The sequence below is a fragment of the Phyllostomus hastatus genome, unplaced genomic scaffold, assembly GCF_019186645.2.
Source record: "Phyllostomus hastatus isolate PE091 unplaced genomic scaffold, TTU_PhHast_1.1 phas_scaffold_555, whole genome shotgun sequence".
Lineage (NCBI taxonomy): Eukaryota > Metazoa > Chordata > Mammalia > Chiroptera > Phyllostomidae > Phyllostomus > Phyllostomus hastatus.
The window spans coordinates 2,293,848-2,310,062 of NW_025334036.1; the positions used below are offsets into that span (position 1 = coordinate 2,293,848).

The 16,215-nt window shown below is 59.5% G+C and overlaps 2 long non-coding RNA genes across 3 annotated transcripts; both read left to right on the forward strand.

The window, feature by feature from the left end:
- The first annotated feature begins 76 nt into the window (after nucleotides 1-76).
- Nucleotides 77-4,665, forward strand: LOC123809699. 2 transcript variants are annotated; one of them, XR_006784064.1, is made up of 5 exons: nucleotides 77-453; nucleotides 604-790; nucleotides 3,551-3,659; nucleotides 4,054-4,145; nucleotides 4,361-4,665. It is a non-coding gene; the product is annotated as an uncharacterized LOC123809699 (long non-coding RNA). The 2 variants fall into 2 exon arrangements; XR_006784065.1 differs by having other exon boundaries at nucleotides 607-790.
- A 2,628-nt stretch (nucleotides 4,666-7,293) lies between these two features.
- Nucleotides 7,294-11,589, forward strand: LOC123809700. Its single transcript, XR_006784066.1, has 3 exons — nucleotides 7,294-7,407; nucleotides 7,587-9,917; nucleotides 11,356-11,589. It is a non-coding gene; the product is annotated as an uncharacterized LOC123809700 (long non-coding RNA).
- The last annotated feature ends 4,626 nt before the right edge of the window (nucleotides 11,590-16,215 follow it).

Sequence of the window (16,215 nt, forward strand, 5' to 3'; positions counted from 1 at the left end):
GGCGTGGGGCGCTCCCGCAGTTTTTCAGGTGGTGGTGCGAAGGTCGGCGCGCGCCCGGCGTGACGACCTCCAGGGCGCTGGGCGCCCCCCTGGTACCTGCGTGGGAGAAGCCGTCGCCGCATATTAGTTCCCCTTGAGTGGGAGCCGGTGACGCGTAGGGACGGAAGTTCTGGAAATACGCAGAGAAGGGAGGGAAAGGCCGCTCCCGGCCGCCTGCCCCCACGCGGGTCCGTGGAGGACGCGAGGCGAGCGAGGCCGCAGAGAGTGGAGCGAGCGGGTAACCTCAGCGGCGCGGCACCTCGGCCTCCTGCAGGGCAGGCCTCGGCAGGAGGAGGCCCACACGCCGTTTCCAACGTGTTTCCCCCAAACACGCCCCCTCTCCCCTCCGGTGTCACGCGCCAGCGCCCGGCTGCCCCCGAGTGTCCCGGCCACGTCCTCTCCCACCTTCCGCAGGTGCATACAAGCTGCATATCCCAAGCTCGGCCTCTTGCCTCCCGGCTACCTGCAGACTCTGCGCCCCTTTTGTACGTGCCACCCCCTGCTTCCGGCGTGGGTACCCGGATGTCTGTATGGGGTGCCATTTATTGCCTTTCTGGCGCCCAGCAGTGACCGGGTTCTGCCGACTGGACCCCCGCAGGAGTTCTGACACCCGCCCAGGTGTCCTGCTGCTTCCACCTGATCGGAGTCCCCGTGATCGTGACCCGAACGGCGGGAAGGCAGTGCCTTTTCCAGTGGCGCCGCTCCTCCAGCACGTCCCCCTGTCGGCCCCTCTGGCATTCGGCTGCCATAGGTTTGGATCATTTTCTTTTTTTTATTTTATTTTATTTTATTTACTGACTTGAGAGAAAGGAAAACATTGATTTGTTGTTCCACTTAGCTATGCATTCATTGGTTGATTCTTGTCTGTGCCCTGACCGGGGATCGAACCCACAACCTTGGCGTTTGGTAGCACAGCTCTGATCCAAAATCTTGACCAGCTCCCTGTTGCCTGGAGGATAAAGGCCAAAATTAGTTATTCATTCATTTATTCACTCATCTTTCTGGGTTTTTTTTCTTTTTTGCTCAATCCTTCCACCCTCCAGCATGCCCCACAATTCATTAATGTGGATTCAAAACTCTGACTTCATTTCCTGCTGCTCCCCTTCCATTCCCCCTTTGCCCCTTACACTGTGTTCACTCCGTGCTTACCACTTTCTAACCCGGAGCTGAAATTATGCACCAGTCGCCCCCCTCCCCCACCAGCCCATACAGAGCCCTTCACCCCGTTCATTCCTGCGTTGTGCCGTGTGTGACGTTGTGCTCTGTGTAGAGTAAGCACTCGGTCACGTGTTTCTGGAATGAACGATGGAACCACGAATGTTCCGAGCCATGTTTTAGAGCCATTAACGGAGCACGCGTGTTACAGGACAGGGCGGGTGGCAGATAGGACAAGCCTGGTGCTGGGGAAAAGGGAAAGCGGAAAGACCAAGGTTGCCGTCGTTGAAGAGTCAATCCCTGAGCAGACGGTGGGAGAAAAGGGTCCGGAGGAGTCCGGGAGGACTCCCGTTCCGTAAGCCCGGGGAGCGGGGACTGAGAAGGGGCAGCCAGAGGGTGAGCTGGTTTTAAAGCAGACAGGAGCCCAGAGCTCAGAAAGATCTGTAGAACTTGAGGCGGCAGTGAGCTGTCTGACGGACAGGGCTTCGGGGTTGTTGGAAACACAGGGCCGAAGCTGAAGACACAGAGGCCGTGCCCACATGTGTCCGTGTGTGAGTCATCCACGGAGAAGCACCGGTCGGAGTCGTCGGTGTATGTGCGCTTCTCCGCAGGAGAAAGTATTTATGGAGAAAAGCAGAAGGCCAGGGCCTACGCCTCAGGAAATGCCCAGATTTAGGAGGCAGGGATAGGAAACACACACTGAAAAGAAGATTAGAATAAATACAATATGTGGGTGGCGATGTAGCCGTTGAGAAGCTCGGGAAAGCGCTTCCCTACCTGGTGTCAGGAGACAGGAGATTTGGAAAAGGAGAGCCACTGAAGGCCTGTTTGCTGATTTCCTTGTGACTTTCTGATGGCGTTATCCCTGGGTGATCAGGACTCACGCAGAAAGGAGTGTCTTTCTTTTCTGTAAGTCCATTAATGGCACTTGGGAGCTCACGGGCTTCTGGGAGTTTCTGTGGAAAATTCTAGGTATCCCAGCCAATTTTCAGATGAAACTATTGTTGCCCATAATGTTTTTTCATATTAATGATATTTTATCAGTTACTGTGCCTCATTTACTGACATCATCAGGAAATAATCTGTTCCGTGAAAAGGAATTCTCCAGATAATTGACACTTAGCCTTTAAATACCAAAACGTTTGGTATTTAAAAGAAGAAGGGGCATATCATTTATGCCAGGGCACAGCTGGTAAGTGGCAGCAGGGTTTTGGTCAAGTCTGTGATACTTCAAAAGGCCTTGCTTTCTCCCCAGTGAAACACCGTTTTCTCCTTTCTTTTCATTTCCGACTCCACAAACCTTTAGGCACGTGAAACAGCTTTGGTGCTGCTGAACGGCCCAGGCCCTTCTGCACGGTTGGCGTGGCCCTCCAGAGGGCAGGGGCTCGGCCCCTGCAGCCTCTGCGCCGGGGCCTGGGCTCCGCCAGGGACCTGTCTCCCTGACTTTATCTCCTGCAAAATGGGAGTGATAGTCCTCGCTGCTTCTCTGCTTCATGAAGTTATTGTAAGAATTAATTATTGCGTAGATAAAGTACATTAGGATCAAGTGAAAAAAGATGCTAATGGTAATTAGAGTTATTATATGTCATGTAAATGTTTAGTCTCTAAGAAAATATTTCGAGTTGTATGAGACATTGGTTTGGAATCACATCCGTACTCCTGTGGCTGTAATTACATGCAGTTGTTTTGACCAGAGATTACAAGATTTTAATCCAGTTCTTTGCCTCCGTGCCATCCTCCCGCATAAGGAGTTCTTTGTGTAAGGGAGTTGTTTCCGGGAGCGTGCAGAAAGCCAGCCAGTGCTAGTCACAAGTTTCCCTGCTCCCTGAGCATCACCGTCTACCACGGAAACCGGTAGATATCCTAGGAGAAATCACAGAAGAAGGGAAGATGAGCCATCTTGGGGGAGAAAAAGTTGTGAATTGGGCTTAATGGGTTGGAATCAAAGTCTCCTCCAATTCCGAAGTTTGTGATTATGATATGAAGGTATTTCTCTCTCCTTTTTCCTGCTGTCCGTACATAAATAATGGCACAAACTGTGTTTTCTAAGTACAAGTGATTTCCACTCGCATTGCACAGTAGCTGTTTAGTTCTGTTTCGTGTGACAGGGCTCATCCGGAGCCCCAGGACGGCGCTCACCTTTGGCACCCCTCCCGCACATCCTGTGGCTGACTGCATGCTCCGCTGGCCGCTCCGGTGGTCTCCGTCAGCGCCTCGGTCCTCCCCTCCCTCCATCAGACGCGCGTGTTACATGTAGACCGGACCCCGGAAACGCCCAGAGAGGCCGAGGGGCTTGTCCAGAGTTTGCTCTCAGCCTCTCCTCACCCCACCCACACGACCATCATCTTTCCTCCAGGTAATTTTCCTCCAGAATCTTCTTCACTGAAGCGACATCACAGTGCAAGTGTTGAAAGCATTTTCTAAGCACTGGAAAATGGCCGAGTGAGCAGGACCCTCATCCAAGGGTGAGTCTCTGACGTTTCCCCCACTGTACGTGGATGAATCTGCTGGGTTTCAGTCCAAGGTGGTGGCGAGTGTGTTGTCCTGAGTGACAGGGAATCTGTTCCACATGTGTGTGAAGCCAGCCTTGCCTGGTGATCTTTGAAAAGAAAAGTATAGGAAGACTCATTTTAAAGCGGATGTTCAGGTGACGCAAGTGTCTTCAGTGTGAGTGAGTGTAACAACGTGGGGGGTGGGGAGAGCAACAGACAGGGAGTCCAGGCACCTGACCTCCTCCCTGGGGGTTAGGGTCGGGGGAGACCTCTCAGAGGGCTGCACCTAAGCAATCTGAGGCTCCTCCCCCATCCCCTGTCCTTGGAACGTATGTTCTGACCACCATCCCCACTGTCCACTTTCAAGGGTGCAGCCATGAGACAGCACGAGAGAGCGAGGTGTTTCAACCGTCTGGACCGAACCCAGTGAATGCCTCTGTATGAACTTCAGAGATTCCGGTGGGTGGTGCCGAGATCTACGCATCCCACACTCGCCCCAGACAAGCCTCGTCGGTCCGCGGCCTTACTTGCGGAGGCCACCACCGGTGCGGTGTGCTCTGCCCCTCCCCACCGCTCCTTGCTCTCCTGTGCGGGAGCCGCTGTGCAGACCAGCAGCCACGCAAGTCACCGCCTCTCTGGGCTTCTGTTTTTTCACTTAGTTTCCTATTTCACAGATAAACTTAAGGCTTCAGCATTAATGCCCTGGGTTCCCCAATCCTGTACGTGCAGTTGGACCTCTTTCTGCCCTCTTCACCTTTCATCTCTCCGTTGTGCCGCCGTGAGACTCCGGTCTGTGCGGTCACTGCTCCTCCGGGCACTGCTCCCTGGCAGGTACACCTCCCCCTTCTCTGTTTCCACCTCCCCCCTTCCCGGCTCCTCCCACCCCCGCACCCACCGTGGGGGCTGGCTCAGGTTTCTCCAGTCTCAAAACAAAACCGATACCCTGCCCTCAATCCCCTGTCCTCCGCTGAATATCTAGGATCTCCTTTCTGCACCGGGGAGTCTCTTACAAAGAGCGCTCTGCACCTGCAGCGTTGCAGCGCCCCTCCCCCTTCCTCCGCCCGGTCTGCCCCCGCCTCACCCCACCACGCCGCTGAAGCCGCTCTGGCGGCGTTCACTCGGGCCGGGGACCTGGGGCCAAATTCAGTGACTGCTTGTCCGAGTCTTCGGTTTATTTAGTGTCTGTGCAGCGTTTGACACTTACCTCCTTCCCCCCTTAAACCTCCTCCTCACTTTGTTTCCAAGTTCTGCATGGTGCTCCTCTGCCCTGGGACACCGCTTCCTGCCCCGCTTGTCCCTAAGTGTCGGTGTCCCCTGCCCTTGTCTGTACGCTCCTTATGTTACCTCTGCAGACCCAGTCTCCTTTCCGGCTTCCAGCCCTGTGCTGACGGCTCGGCCACCCGTGCTGTCTGAGCCTTTGCCTCATAAATACTCCTGCCGACTAGAAACTTCTCTCTGATGTCCGGCGGGCGTCTCCAGCCTGTGTCTAAATGTGACGTGAGTTCATCTTTCTTCCTGAGCCTGTTCATCCACCTCTGTCTCCACCAATCTTGAAGAATGCTTCCTCCTTGCTACCCACACCAGGAACCTGGCAGCCAGCAATCCCGGACTCCTCCCACACTCCCAGTCCCTCCCCGAGGCCCGTGGACTGAGCGCCTGACCATTTCTTCTGTGTCCACTCCTCTCCTTTCGCCACTCTTAGTTCTGACTCTCACCGTGTCTCATCCAGAGCACGGTGACAGACCTCAGCTGGCCCCGATAGCCAGCCTTGCGCCCCTCCAGACCCTCCTCCATTCTGCCAGGAGAGCGCCCCTCTTTAACTGTAATGAAATACACAGAACAAGAAAGTAGGTAATGATGTCGCCGGTTCTTGTGTATCCACCAGCCAGCCCAAAGTGGGCTCTTTCCAAACCACAAACTCGATCGCACCTACCCCTCGATCCGCCCAGCTTTAGGTGGTCCCTGATTGCTTCTGGAACGCACTGTGCACTCCTCAGTGCGGAGCTGCAGCCCGTTACGGTTTGGTTCTGCGCTACCTGTGCAGCCTCATCGCCGCCCTCCCTGCCCAGGTGCACGCGGCAGCTCTCAGCCTGTTGCGTCACCTTCCGCCGGCCTTCCGTGACGCCCCCTCCTCGTCCCCAACTCCAGCGAAAACCGAGTGTCTTTTCCTCCATGTCTTTAACATGTGTAGTCACATATTTACCATGATGTATCGTCATTTGTTTACATCCACCTCAATTCTAAACTCCTGGAGAGTGAGGCTGCGTCTTTCACGTCTCCGGCCGACTTGTTGAGTCTGGCGACGTGAGGCGGGGCTGGCGCTCAGTAGATGTCTGCTGACCTGGCCCCTGCCTTCCTCCCCGGTTTTGTGTTTGACTCGTCTTTCCCACCCAGCGGACACTCAGCCGTATTCACCCCCTCCTGTGCACAGCGTCTGTGTTCCCCGGGCACCCCCTTGTCACAGCACCACCTTATCAAATCTGTCCGTTTCCGTGCCCGTCTCTCCTGCTGGAATGCAAGCGCCGGGAGGCCGGGCCCCCCCGCCATGTGATGTCTCCCCCTCCCCAGCGCCTGGGGCCCGGCCGAGGCAGCCGAGGCCGGGAAAGGCGTCCGCGACCATGTGAGAGGAGGAGCCAGCCTCGCTGGTTTTCAGTTCTCCGGCTTCGGGCTCCAAGAGCGGTGACATAACCCAGAAGTTCCCTCCCAGCAGATGATCGGAGCAGCTGCAGCGCCAGTTCAGACAGTTGGCAAACGTGAAGGCAAACATTGAAGACGGTGAGTCAGATGAAGGTGGATCCCCCACAAGGCTCGGGAGCCGCCCCCGCACCCGACGGTGGCTCCCGTGTGTCCCCTCCCGCAATACACGTGCGGGGAGCCTCCCAGGAGGGTGTGGGACAGCCCGCCTGCGACTAAACCGGCCAGCACTGACGGCACCCTCTCTCTCTGCAGCAAAAGTCGCTTTTTCCCCTTAGCACTTCACTTTAATTTGCTCGTTTTCGTCAACCAAACACAAAGCTTAGTCATTTATCTTGCGTTTTATTTCTGTTCACATCAAATTCCAGAGAAAACCCTAATCTGAAGACTCTCTTGCGATTTGTGACCATGCTTTTTTTTTCACTTTACAAGTATTTATCAGTATCCAGAGTGTGCCCGGGCTTCAGGTTGGGGGAGTGGAGAGAATTAAACAAATGTGGAACAGAAATTCTAAGGTCTGCGTGAAGAGTCGAACAGAAGACAGTTACGACGCAGCGCATGCGTGACGTAAAATGGTCCACGGCACACTGACGGGGTGCAGGAACAGCTGGTTCCAGTCCAAGTCCTGAGAGACTTCAGAGTGGGGGGAGAAGACAGAGCTCAGTGACGGTGACCGGGAGAGGTGACGGGGGCGGAGAACCTCCCGCAGACGCACTGCACACACACCGCCGGGCATGCGGCCCTGGGAGGAGCCCGGGTTCGGGTGTGGAGGGTGGAGACTGGCCCTTCCTCTGCTGCTGCGCGCCTTTCAGAGACCAGCGGCTGCTCCGGCGTCCTTGGGCCCGCTCGCGGGGCTCCTGGCTCCGCTTCTCTCCCACGTGCCCCCGGGGGTCCCTGCGTGGCGCCATCTCTGCCCGTGTGGAACGAGGTGTGGTGCCAGCTCACTGGGGGGGACGCACGTCTCTTCGAATGTCACCGCGCCCAGTGAGACACTGGGGAGGGCCGGCCCTGCCTTTCCCTGGGGCAGGTGAGCATCCGCCTCCTCCCACAGCCAGGGGCTCAGCCCTGCTGGGGTCCGCAGCGTTTGTAGGTGGGAAGGGCGTTGGCTTTAGGTGCAGCTACCCGGAGCGACCTTAGCCGAGGTAGGGGCTCATGTTTCCTACTTCTAAAGTGACATAATAATGGTTATTGTTTCCTACCGCCCAGATCATGGTTATAAGGATTAACCAAAGTCAGTTCCCCCTCCTCCTGCTCACGGTGTCTCGGGGAACCACCATCGTGTCTCGGGGAACCACCAGCCCCTCCCTCCTGGGCCCGTCGCCCCACATGGCCTCCCAGATGCTCTGCGCTCCAGCACAGGGGCTCTCGTCAGTCTGCTGTCACCCGCTCTCCGCCCCCCAGTTCTGCTGCGTTCCCGGCAGTGACCGTGGGTTTGTCCAGCGGGAGGCCGACCCAGAGGTGGGCAGGAGGGCAAAGCCTGTCTTGCTTAGCAGCACGCAGTGGCTCGGTGTGGGCCTCGGTCTGGCCCTCACCGCAGCCGTCGGGAGGGGCCTGGCGTTGCCCGTGCTGCTGCGGGGCACGTGGGGCACCGGGAAGGTGCATGATGCACCCGGGTTCATGGCGGGGAGCCCAGGCAGGAGCCCAGACAGCCTGCTCCCTGCTGTGCTCTACGGGCTGACCCCAGAGGTGGTTTCTGTGGTTACACGGCACAGCGGGGGCCGGGGGGAGGGCGGGGCGGTGTTCACCTGAGGCTGGCAGAGCGGCAGCGGCTTATTTCTCTGCGTCAGCTTGGCCCTGGGCGACAGGACCCTTCATGTCGTCATTTCCCAACACGTGTCCTCTGGAAAAGGACCTGAGGTTTCATTGCCACTAAATGCATTTAGACAATAGATTGTGTTCACTTACTGGAGTTTCTTAGGTCTACGTTGATCTATTAGAGATGCCTTAAGAAAACAGTAAAGACACCCATTCCACGTTGTTCAGCCCGGCGTCCCCCGGCCTGCGGGGCGTGGCACCTCCCCCGCTGCGCCCCGCCTGCTGGCGTCCCACGGGGACACTGCCCTGTGTGCGCTTTGGGGAGGACAGACGGGTACGGAGCTGCGTCAGAAGCTGTGTTTCAGTGAAAACCGGCCTGGCTTTACTGAAGGAAGACACGAGTGTCCAGCCCGCTCTGGCCCGCCGCGCCCTGGGTGGCTGTGGGGGGGGGGGGCCAGCCGTGTCCGTTGAAATGGGCCCCCGGGCTCCGGCCGGCCGGCGTGTGTCGGGAGGGCCCCGCGGTGACATTTCAGCTCCCGGGGCAGAGTCGGTGTCCGGTGTCCCCCTCTGTCGACACCGACCCCAGATTTGGTCGACGCCAGCTTCCCAGCTTGTTTCCATACAATGACCCGGCCGGACCTAAAGGTGGAATGTGATGTCACCCGCTATCTATAGTCGTTCCCTAATCAACACCTGGCCCGGGAGTACCTGGCTGGTCTGCTCTAAATTGGGACCGTATCTCATTGTCATCCCTCGGCTGCGGGGCAGCAGGCCAGGGCCCAGGGCGGCCAGGACTGGGGATCATCCGAGGCCCGCGGCAGCGGGGGCGGCCGTCAGAGGCCGTATATAGCCCGGTGTGGAGGGCGCTGTGGGGGAAGGGGGGCAGTGTTTAGAGGCGGCGGGCCCACGGGGGCCTGTGTCTGGGAGCACAGCCCCGCGGTCCGACTGGCTCCCGGGAGCGTGACGCGGCCTGGCTGGGCGCCTCCACCTGCACGGCCCCGGGCGGCGGGGCTGGCCCCGCACTGCTGGTGGGGCACTCTGGTCGGTGTTTCTCCCACGTTTGCCTTCCATGGGCCAGAACCAGTCCAGGCCCTCACACGCGGGTCCCCGTACCGGGCCCAGAAGGGCTGAACCGGCCTGTGTGACACACGCCCTGTGTGACAAACGCCCTGCGTGAGCTACACGAGGAGGGCGGTTTGGGGGACCCCGCTCTAGCTGTCCGGGGGACTTACGCAGCAGTGAGGGGCTCAGTCCATTCCTCCGGGTGCTTCTGTTTCCCGGCACTCTGGTTCGGGGCCCAGCCTGGGCTCGTAAGAGTCTCGTGTTGTCTCGGAAGGGACACCCAGGGTCTCATGCCCCTCACCCCGTGCTCTTCAGGGCTCTGCGGTCCCAGGCCCTCGGGCCAAGGGCAGGTCCTAGCCGGATGCTGGGCCCGGCGGGAACAAGCGTGTGTGCGTTTCCTTCCTTTCTTGGCTCGGTCCTCCCCTTCCTGGGACAAGAGTCAATTTTGAAGAGGCGGTTTGGGGGCTGTTGGGACTGGTTCGGGGTCTTTCATGTTAAACCTCTTGTCTGCTCTAACCGGTCACGGACGTTCACCGAGCACACACTGGGTGCAGAATAAGGAATGAAAGGTGAATCGAGCATGTCCCTGCCTTCTTGGCGTCGCGTCACCCGTTCAGATCCGGGACGACAGACAGTGCTGGAGGTGGTCGGCGGTGGCGGTGGCGCAGCACCGTGGACGCGCTCAGTCCCATGAAGCTACGCCTAGAGATGAGGACGATGGTCAGTGTTGTGTGTGTGTGTGTGTGTGTGTGTGTGTGTGTGTGTTCCCACAGCGAGGGGAAACCCCAACCTGTCCAGCAGACAGTGCACCCGAAAACCACCCGGGGAAGACACTCGTACGGCGTTAGACCCGCAAACGTGAGCAAGCGCGTGGGTTCGCAGGGGCACCCGAGTGCAGAGCGCCGAGCGCCCGCACAGCCCCTGCGCCGCAGCGGAGGGACTGGCAGGCCGGAGAGCTATGCACACGAGGGAGATGCGTGTGCGGAGAGAGCCACGGAGCACGTATAATGGAACGCACATTGCCCAGGGGAAGAGCCTGCCGAGGCGGCAGCCCCCCGACTGCGAACCAGCCCGGGTGTGGAAGTGTTTGCTGGAGGCGTGAACGAGGGTGAGGGATCACAGAGAAACGGGGGGCAGGGGGCAGTCTCCTGGGCGGGTGGCGCTGGGGAGGCCTCTTGCTCCGAGTGAGTGGACAGGTCTGGCCTTGATCCGAAGTGGTTTTGTGCTGACTGTCCCGGCGTTGCAACTCTGTGCTTACGGAAGGACAGTCCCAGAGACCCCCGAGGAGCGAGCTGTGGGGGGTGGTGAGAAATGCCAGGAAAGGTGGGCCGGCTGCCCGGTGACCCATCTCGCCCTGCACAGGAGCTGCCGGCTGCCCGGTGACCCATCTCACCCCGCACAGGAGCTGGGGAAGGGCGGGGGGGGGGGGCGCCCTGGGGCAGCACAGGCGAGGGCCTGGTGGGTAGGCCAGCCGGGAACCCGCCGGGCAGCTGGTGGGAGACAGGTGGTGTTCGGGCAAGCTGTCACCTGCCGTGAGGACCCCAGATTTGCAGGGTGGTGGGGGGGACCTCACTTAGAACCGCCGGTGCATGAGCTGAGCTCTGTTGGAGGCAAAGATGCCGGGAACCAGAGCCGCTGTGGCCCCCCGGGGCGGGGGATGGAGGAAGGGAGTAGGAGTGGGCCATGTGTCTGACCAGCTGACCGGTGGAGCTGTCCGGGGCCAGGCTGGCACATAGTAGGCGGTCAGTAAATGTTTGCTATGTTGAGATGAATTGGAAACCCACTTGTTTCTATTTTGTGTGATTTGCTTTTTGCTTGTTTGTTTTTGTTTTGCTCTCAGTTTTCTGGTGAAGAGTTATTTCCTTTCTTAGGAAGAGTGTGTTTGGTTCAGCTCAAGAACCCAAGAGGGGGCAGGGTGCTCACCTCTAGAGCAGGGTGGCCCCCCGGCTGCCGGTGACCTCTCTGTGACCCTCACAGGGCCCCTGTCCTCCCCTGCGGACGCAGTCCCTCAGTGCCCTCCTCGGCCCGGCCCCTGGGCCTGCCCCAGGCCCTTCCTGGGTGGGACACCGTCTGCCAGTGGCCCCCAGGTCTCCCTCCCAGGCCCGGTGCCCGCCGCAGCCACCCGCCTGATGGACATCTCCCCCTGTTTGTTCCCCAGATCCCTGCGCCTCGGCCCGGCCGGAACCGGTGCCCGTCTCCCCTCCCCTCTGAGCTGCTGCTGCTCCTCTCGCTCTGGGAGCCGCACGTCCTCAACCAGCTTCGACGTCTGCTCAGTGTCTCCAGTTGGGAGCCTCAGTGCCGAGGGTGACTTCACCGCCTTTGAACTCCTCCTCGGTCTTGACGCGTGCGCCTCGGACTCAGCGTGGGATCCCTCCCCCCCTCCCCACCTCCGGCCGTCCCGCCCCATCCCGGCTGCTCCAGAGATGCGCACGGGCACCGTCTGTTCTGCTGCCGCCGTCTGGGGCCAGGTCTCCATGTGACTCTACCCCCGCTCAGAGAGAGCGCAGGCCTTAGGTCAGCTCCGCCCTCCCCGCGCCCAGCCCAGTACCGCTCCCCCTTGGCCCCACGGGTCCCTGGGGTTTCTCAGTTCTCATCGGGGGCCCAGAGTCTCAGGAAGGCCCAGCCAGGGAGCTGGGCGTGTGCTGCTCTGTTCCGGCCTGTCCCCGAGTCTGGGCTCCGGGGGGCTTCAGGCAGTGACCCCCAACCCAGGTGGCATGCTGGAGTTTGGGGGGGGTGGTGTTCCGTGACAGCATCATAGCAACGTAACGATGTCACACTCAAGCCCATCACAGGACAGTTTTAGGTGACATGTTCCAATTAGAAGTATAAGTGGTTACATCCATATCATTGCCCCACCAGCCACAGGCAAGCAGGCGTTATTTCGGACGGACCCTGTGTTGTGTGTTTTATCCCGTATCCCTTCTGCCACTCCAACAAACCAGACCTTTAATTTTCCGTACTTCCAGGCCTCGTGCGTACAGGCTAGTAGCTTTTACGTCATTGTGTTCACGGCGCAGCTATCATACCGATTATTTTCTGTGCGTCCTCACACAGAATATGTTTTCTTTGTACCATGATGCGACTTTACATCCTGGCCCACGTGGAACCCGTCGCCTAGACCTGCCGAGTCCGCCTTCCGTGCGCATCCCTGATCTGTGGTCACCCCCCTCCGTCCCGCCCTCACCTTCGGGGCCGCGGCTAACGCCCCTCAGCCGGTCTGCATACTCCTGGCTCCTCGTCTCTCCTCCTTCCCGGAGCCACAGCGACCTTAAAAAAATGTAAGCCAGATCACGGTATTTCCCAACCTGCTTGCCAGTACGTCTGCATAAACCCCGAGTCCCCAGCCTGGCCTCAGGGTCCCGGACGCCCCTCCTACCCCCCCCCGCCGCCCCTCGCTGGGCCCACAGCACGGGCGGCCGTGCGAACCTTCTCCCGGGCGCTCACACACGCTCGGTTCCCGGCTGCCTGGGGCTTGGCAGTTCCGTCCGCCCGGGATCTCGTCCCCCCACACTGTGTCGGGCTAATGCCCCTTTGTTCTCCCGGCCTCTCAGATGTCTCTTCAAAGAGGCCATTACTCACTGCCGCCTCAGCCTGAATTAAGGCTCTCATCCACACAGATCATCGTCTGTACATCTGTGCGATCCTTTGATTAATGTATTACACCCAATTTCATGCTTCCAGGGTGGGAAAACCGTTTCTTCTGCTGAGTGCTTTATCCCTAGTGCCCAGCACAATACCGGCCGTATACATAGCAGGTGATCGGTGTTTGTTGAAAGAAGAAATGCGTTCCTGTTACTGTACAGTCTAACAGCTCCATAATACCTGACAGTCACTCATTTCATTAATGGCTTTAATAAGACATTTGTTTCATGTGCACTTGAAAGGACTGAACTCTCATGGTCAAAAGAAAAAAAACTGTTCCAAGCCTCGGGTCAGCAGTATCAGAAATCTGAACACACTGATAATAATGTTGTGCGTGGACATGGTGAGCCTCATTTTGCCGTGGAAAGAAAAAATGCATAGATTATAGGTTTTGAAATCAATGTAGTGGGTTGCGAGCAGCGCAGCTGCTAAAAATAGAACAGAATGAAAAATGTGAGAATGTTTCGTAGGTGAGAGGATAAGAATTATTTTGTAAAACTTTCACAGTATGTATACATGTAACTTCGCTCCCATTTCATACAGACATAAATATGGATGAAGCGGATGCGTGTGCTGGGCTGCAGTGGGAAATGCCTGCCCTCCCGTGGGTTGCAGTGAAGACACGGAGAGGCACAGAAGTCAGCGGCTTGCTGTGGGTCCGGAAAGCCGTTGGAAGGCCCAGTTGTCACCCGAGGAGTCCCTTGTCCAGGGTCTCACGTGCTCGCCTTTCTGCTGTGGCCGGTGACTGGACTGCTTGGAGGGCTGGGCAGACAGGGGACCCCAAGGGCTGCTTTCCTTCTTAATAAATTCTTCATTGTGGACGCGTTTCACTTATGGAAAAGCTGCAGAGATAACGCAGCATTCCCGCACACCCCCCCGCGTGGCCGGCACCTCCCACAACCACGCGGTGCACTCAGGGAACCGCCTTGGCCACAGCCCGGCACTGTGAGCCAAACCCCGGACACCGGTGGGAGTTCCCCGGTGTTCCCTCTCCCTCGTCCGGGACCGCATCCGGGCGCCTGCATGGGTCTCGTCTCGCACCTCAGCCCCCTCCGGCCTGCGACAGGTCCTCGGTCTGCGGCATCGACGCGGCTCCCCCCACCAAGTCAGCCTTGACCACCAGTCGGTCAGGGGGTGTCCGCCAGCTCTCTCCACTGTATGGCTGTAGTTGTCCCCATCCCATAATCCCGTCCTCCCTTCTGTAAAAGCAAATCACTGAGACACTCAGACCAACCCACTCTCACGGGGTGGGGGGGTGGGGGGAGGTGAGGGCGTTAAATTCCACCCGGAGGTGGACAATCGACACATATTACTGGGAATTCCTCCGTAGGGAAGATTCCACTCTTCTCTCCTCATTTAAAACGTACGTCGGCATGGACTTCGGTGTATTTATTGTATGTTCTGCGTCGTGACCCCGAACAGAGTTACGGATCGTGTTGCACACGCGCACACTCCACCTTAGGCGGCCGGGAGCCCTCGCGGTGGGCTCCTGGGTCCCTGAGACACGCCCCGTCCTTTGGGTGGTTTGAGAACCGCCTTACTTTCCAGTGTGACAACGTGCTCTGGGCTCCTCGGGTATCCCCCCGCCCCAGACTAAGACCAGTCACGTCTCTAGACCCTAGCTTCTGAGAGCCGAGGGCCGTGACGTGGAAGTCACCCTGTCTGGCACCCAAGAGGGGGCACAGGGCTTCCCCTGCCCAGGGTGCCCCGGAGGGTGAGCCGGTGGGCAGCACGGGCGAGGGCGCACGTGGGGCTGCCTCCCGTTCCCCGTGTTTCTGCGGCTCACACACGCCGCGGTGGGCACCCACGGCCGTCCAATCTGCCCGCCAGGGTGCAGAGCGTCCTTCCGAACGCTGGACGGGGCCTGGATTCTGGACGCCGCCGCTGCTGCCCACAGAGAACAGCGGGACTCCCTGGCCAAGGTCCGGCTGCCCAGGCTTTCGGGGGCGTCTCTGCCCGCCCTGCTCATCCGGAGCTCTGGGCCCGTCCGGACGGCAGCGTCTGCCTTCCCGAGGCTGAAGTTTCACCCCGGGCTCCCGTCCCGCCGCCCCCACCCTCCCGTGCGTGTTCGGTGGTGGCCCGGCCCCTCCAGAAACAGGAGCCCACCGGGCGAGTCCCCTCCACCTCCCCGGCCGCCCCCACCGCGCCCCCTCCTGTCCCCCAGGCTGCCTCCTCCCTTTCCCGAGGGGGACCTGCCCGCCTCTCCTTCCCTTCCTGTGCCCCTGCCTGGCTTCTCCTGTTCAGCCTTAAAGGACACGCCAGCCCGGGCCCAGACTCTCCCTGGCTTTGCCCGAACCCCCAGCCGGAGAGGGATCTCTCCCCACCCCACCTCGGCTCTTGCACCTCAGGCCTCTTGAGAGAAGATGCTTCACCATCCTCGCCCTCGACAAGTGGGGTGTGAAGACCCCACCGGTGGGGAATGTTCCGTAGAAGAAGGGTGGCCGTGCTGGCTTCGACGGAGGGGAAGGCACTGACAGGGAAATGAGGGGCCCCTCCTTAGGCACGGGTCCAGGTGGTGGAACAGTGCGGGTGGAGGCTGGCTCCGAAGCTCAGACGGGCTCTGGGCGTGTGGGCGAGCTCCTGGGCCCGGGGCTGGGGGGGAAGGAGGGGAACAGAGGCTGCTCCTCCCAAGGGACCGGAGGGACATCCATCCTCACTTCACTGCAGAAGCCTTCCCTCAAAGAGACAGCCACTTTCCCACGGAGCGTCTCACCTCACATGGGCCCACGCCTCCAGCACCGCCCTGCTTTCCGCTGACGGCGTGAGCAGCCCCGCCGTGACTCACCGGCCCCACCTGCCTGGCGCCACGGCATCTTCCCCAGGCGACGTGGGTGTGCCCTTTCCAACCGTGGAGCAGAGGACACTCCCGTCCGGAGTTTGCACGCTCCCGGGCCCCGTGCACTGCGCATCTGCCCTCTGATGCCCCCACACCGGCCGACCTGGTTCCTGCCACTTACTCCCCACGGTCCCTGCCAGGAACGCTCCCTGGCCTTTGGAATCCAGCCTGCGACACGCGGGTTTCCTCCCGGAGCAAGCGCTTGTCCTTCTCTGGCTCTGAACTGGAGCGCACAGGCCCGGGCCGATGTGGTGTGTCGGTGGCCCGGCCCAGTCACTGGTTCATTCCTCTAGAGCGGCGTGTGCAAAGGTCCCGGGGCTGCAGCTGGGCTCCTGTGCAGACAGCACGGGGGGAACTGAGGGGGGAAGAAAGGCTGGAGAGGACACTGGCCACACAGTGGGCGGGGCCCTGCGCACATGTCCAGTGTCTTGGTCTTCACCCCAGGGACAGTGGGAACGAAGACCCCGAAGGGTTTTTAGAGGGGTGACGTGATCGGATTTGTAACTGTCACAGTTACTGACCAGTGGTCGGTGCCTGCCC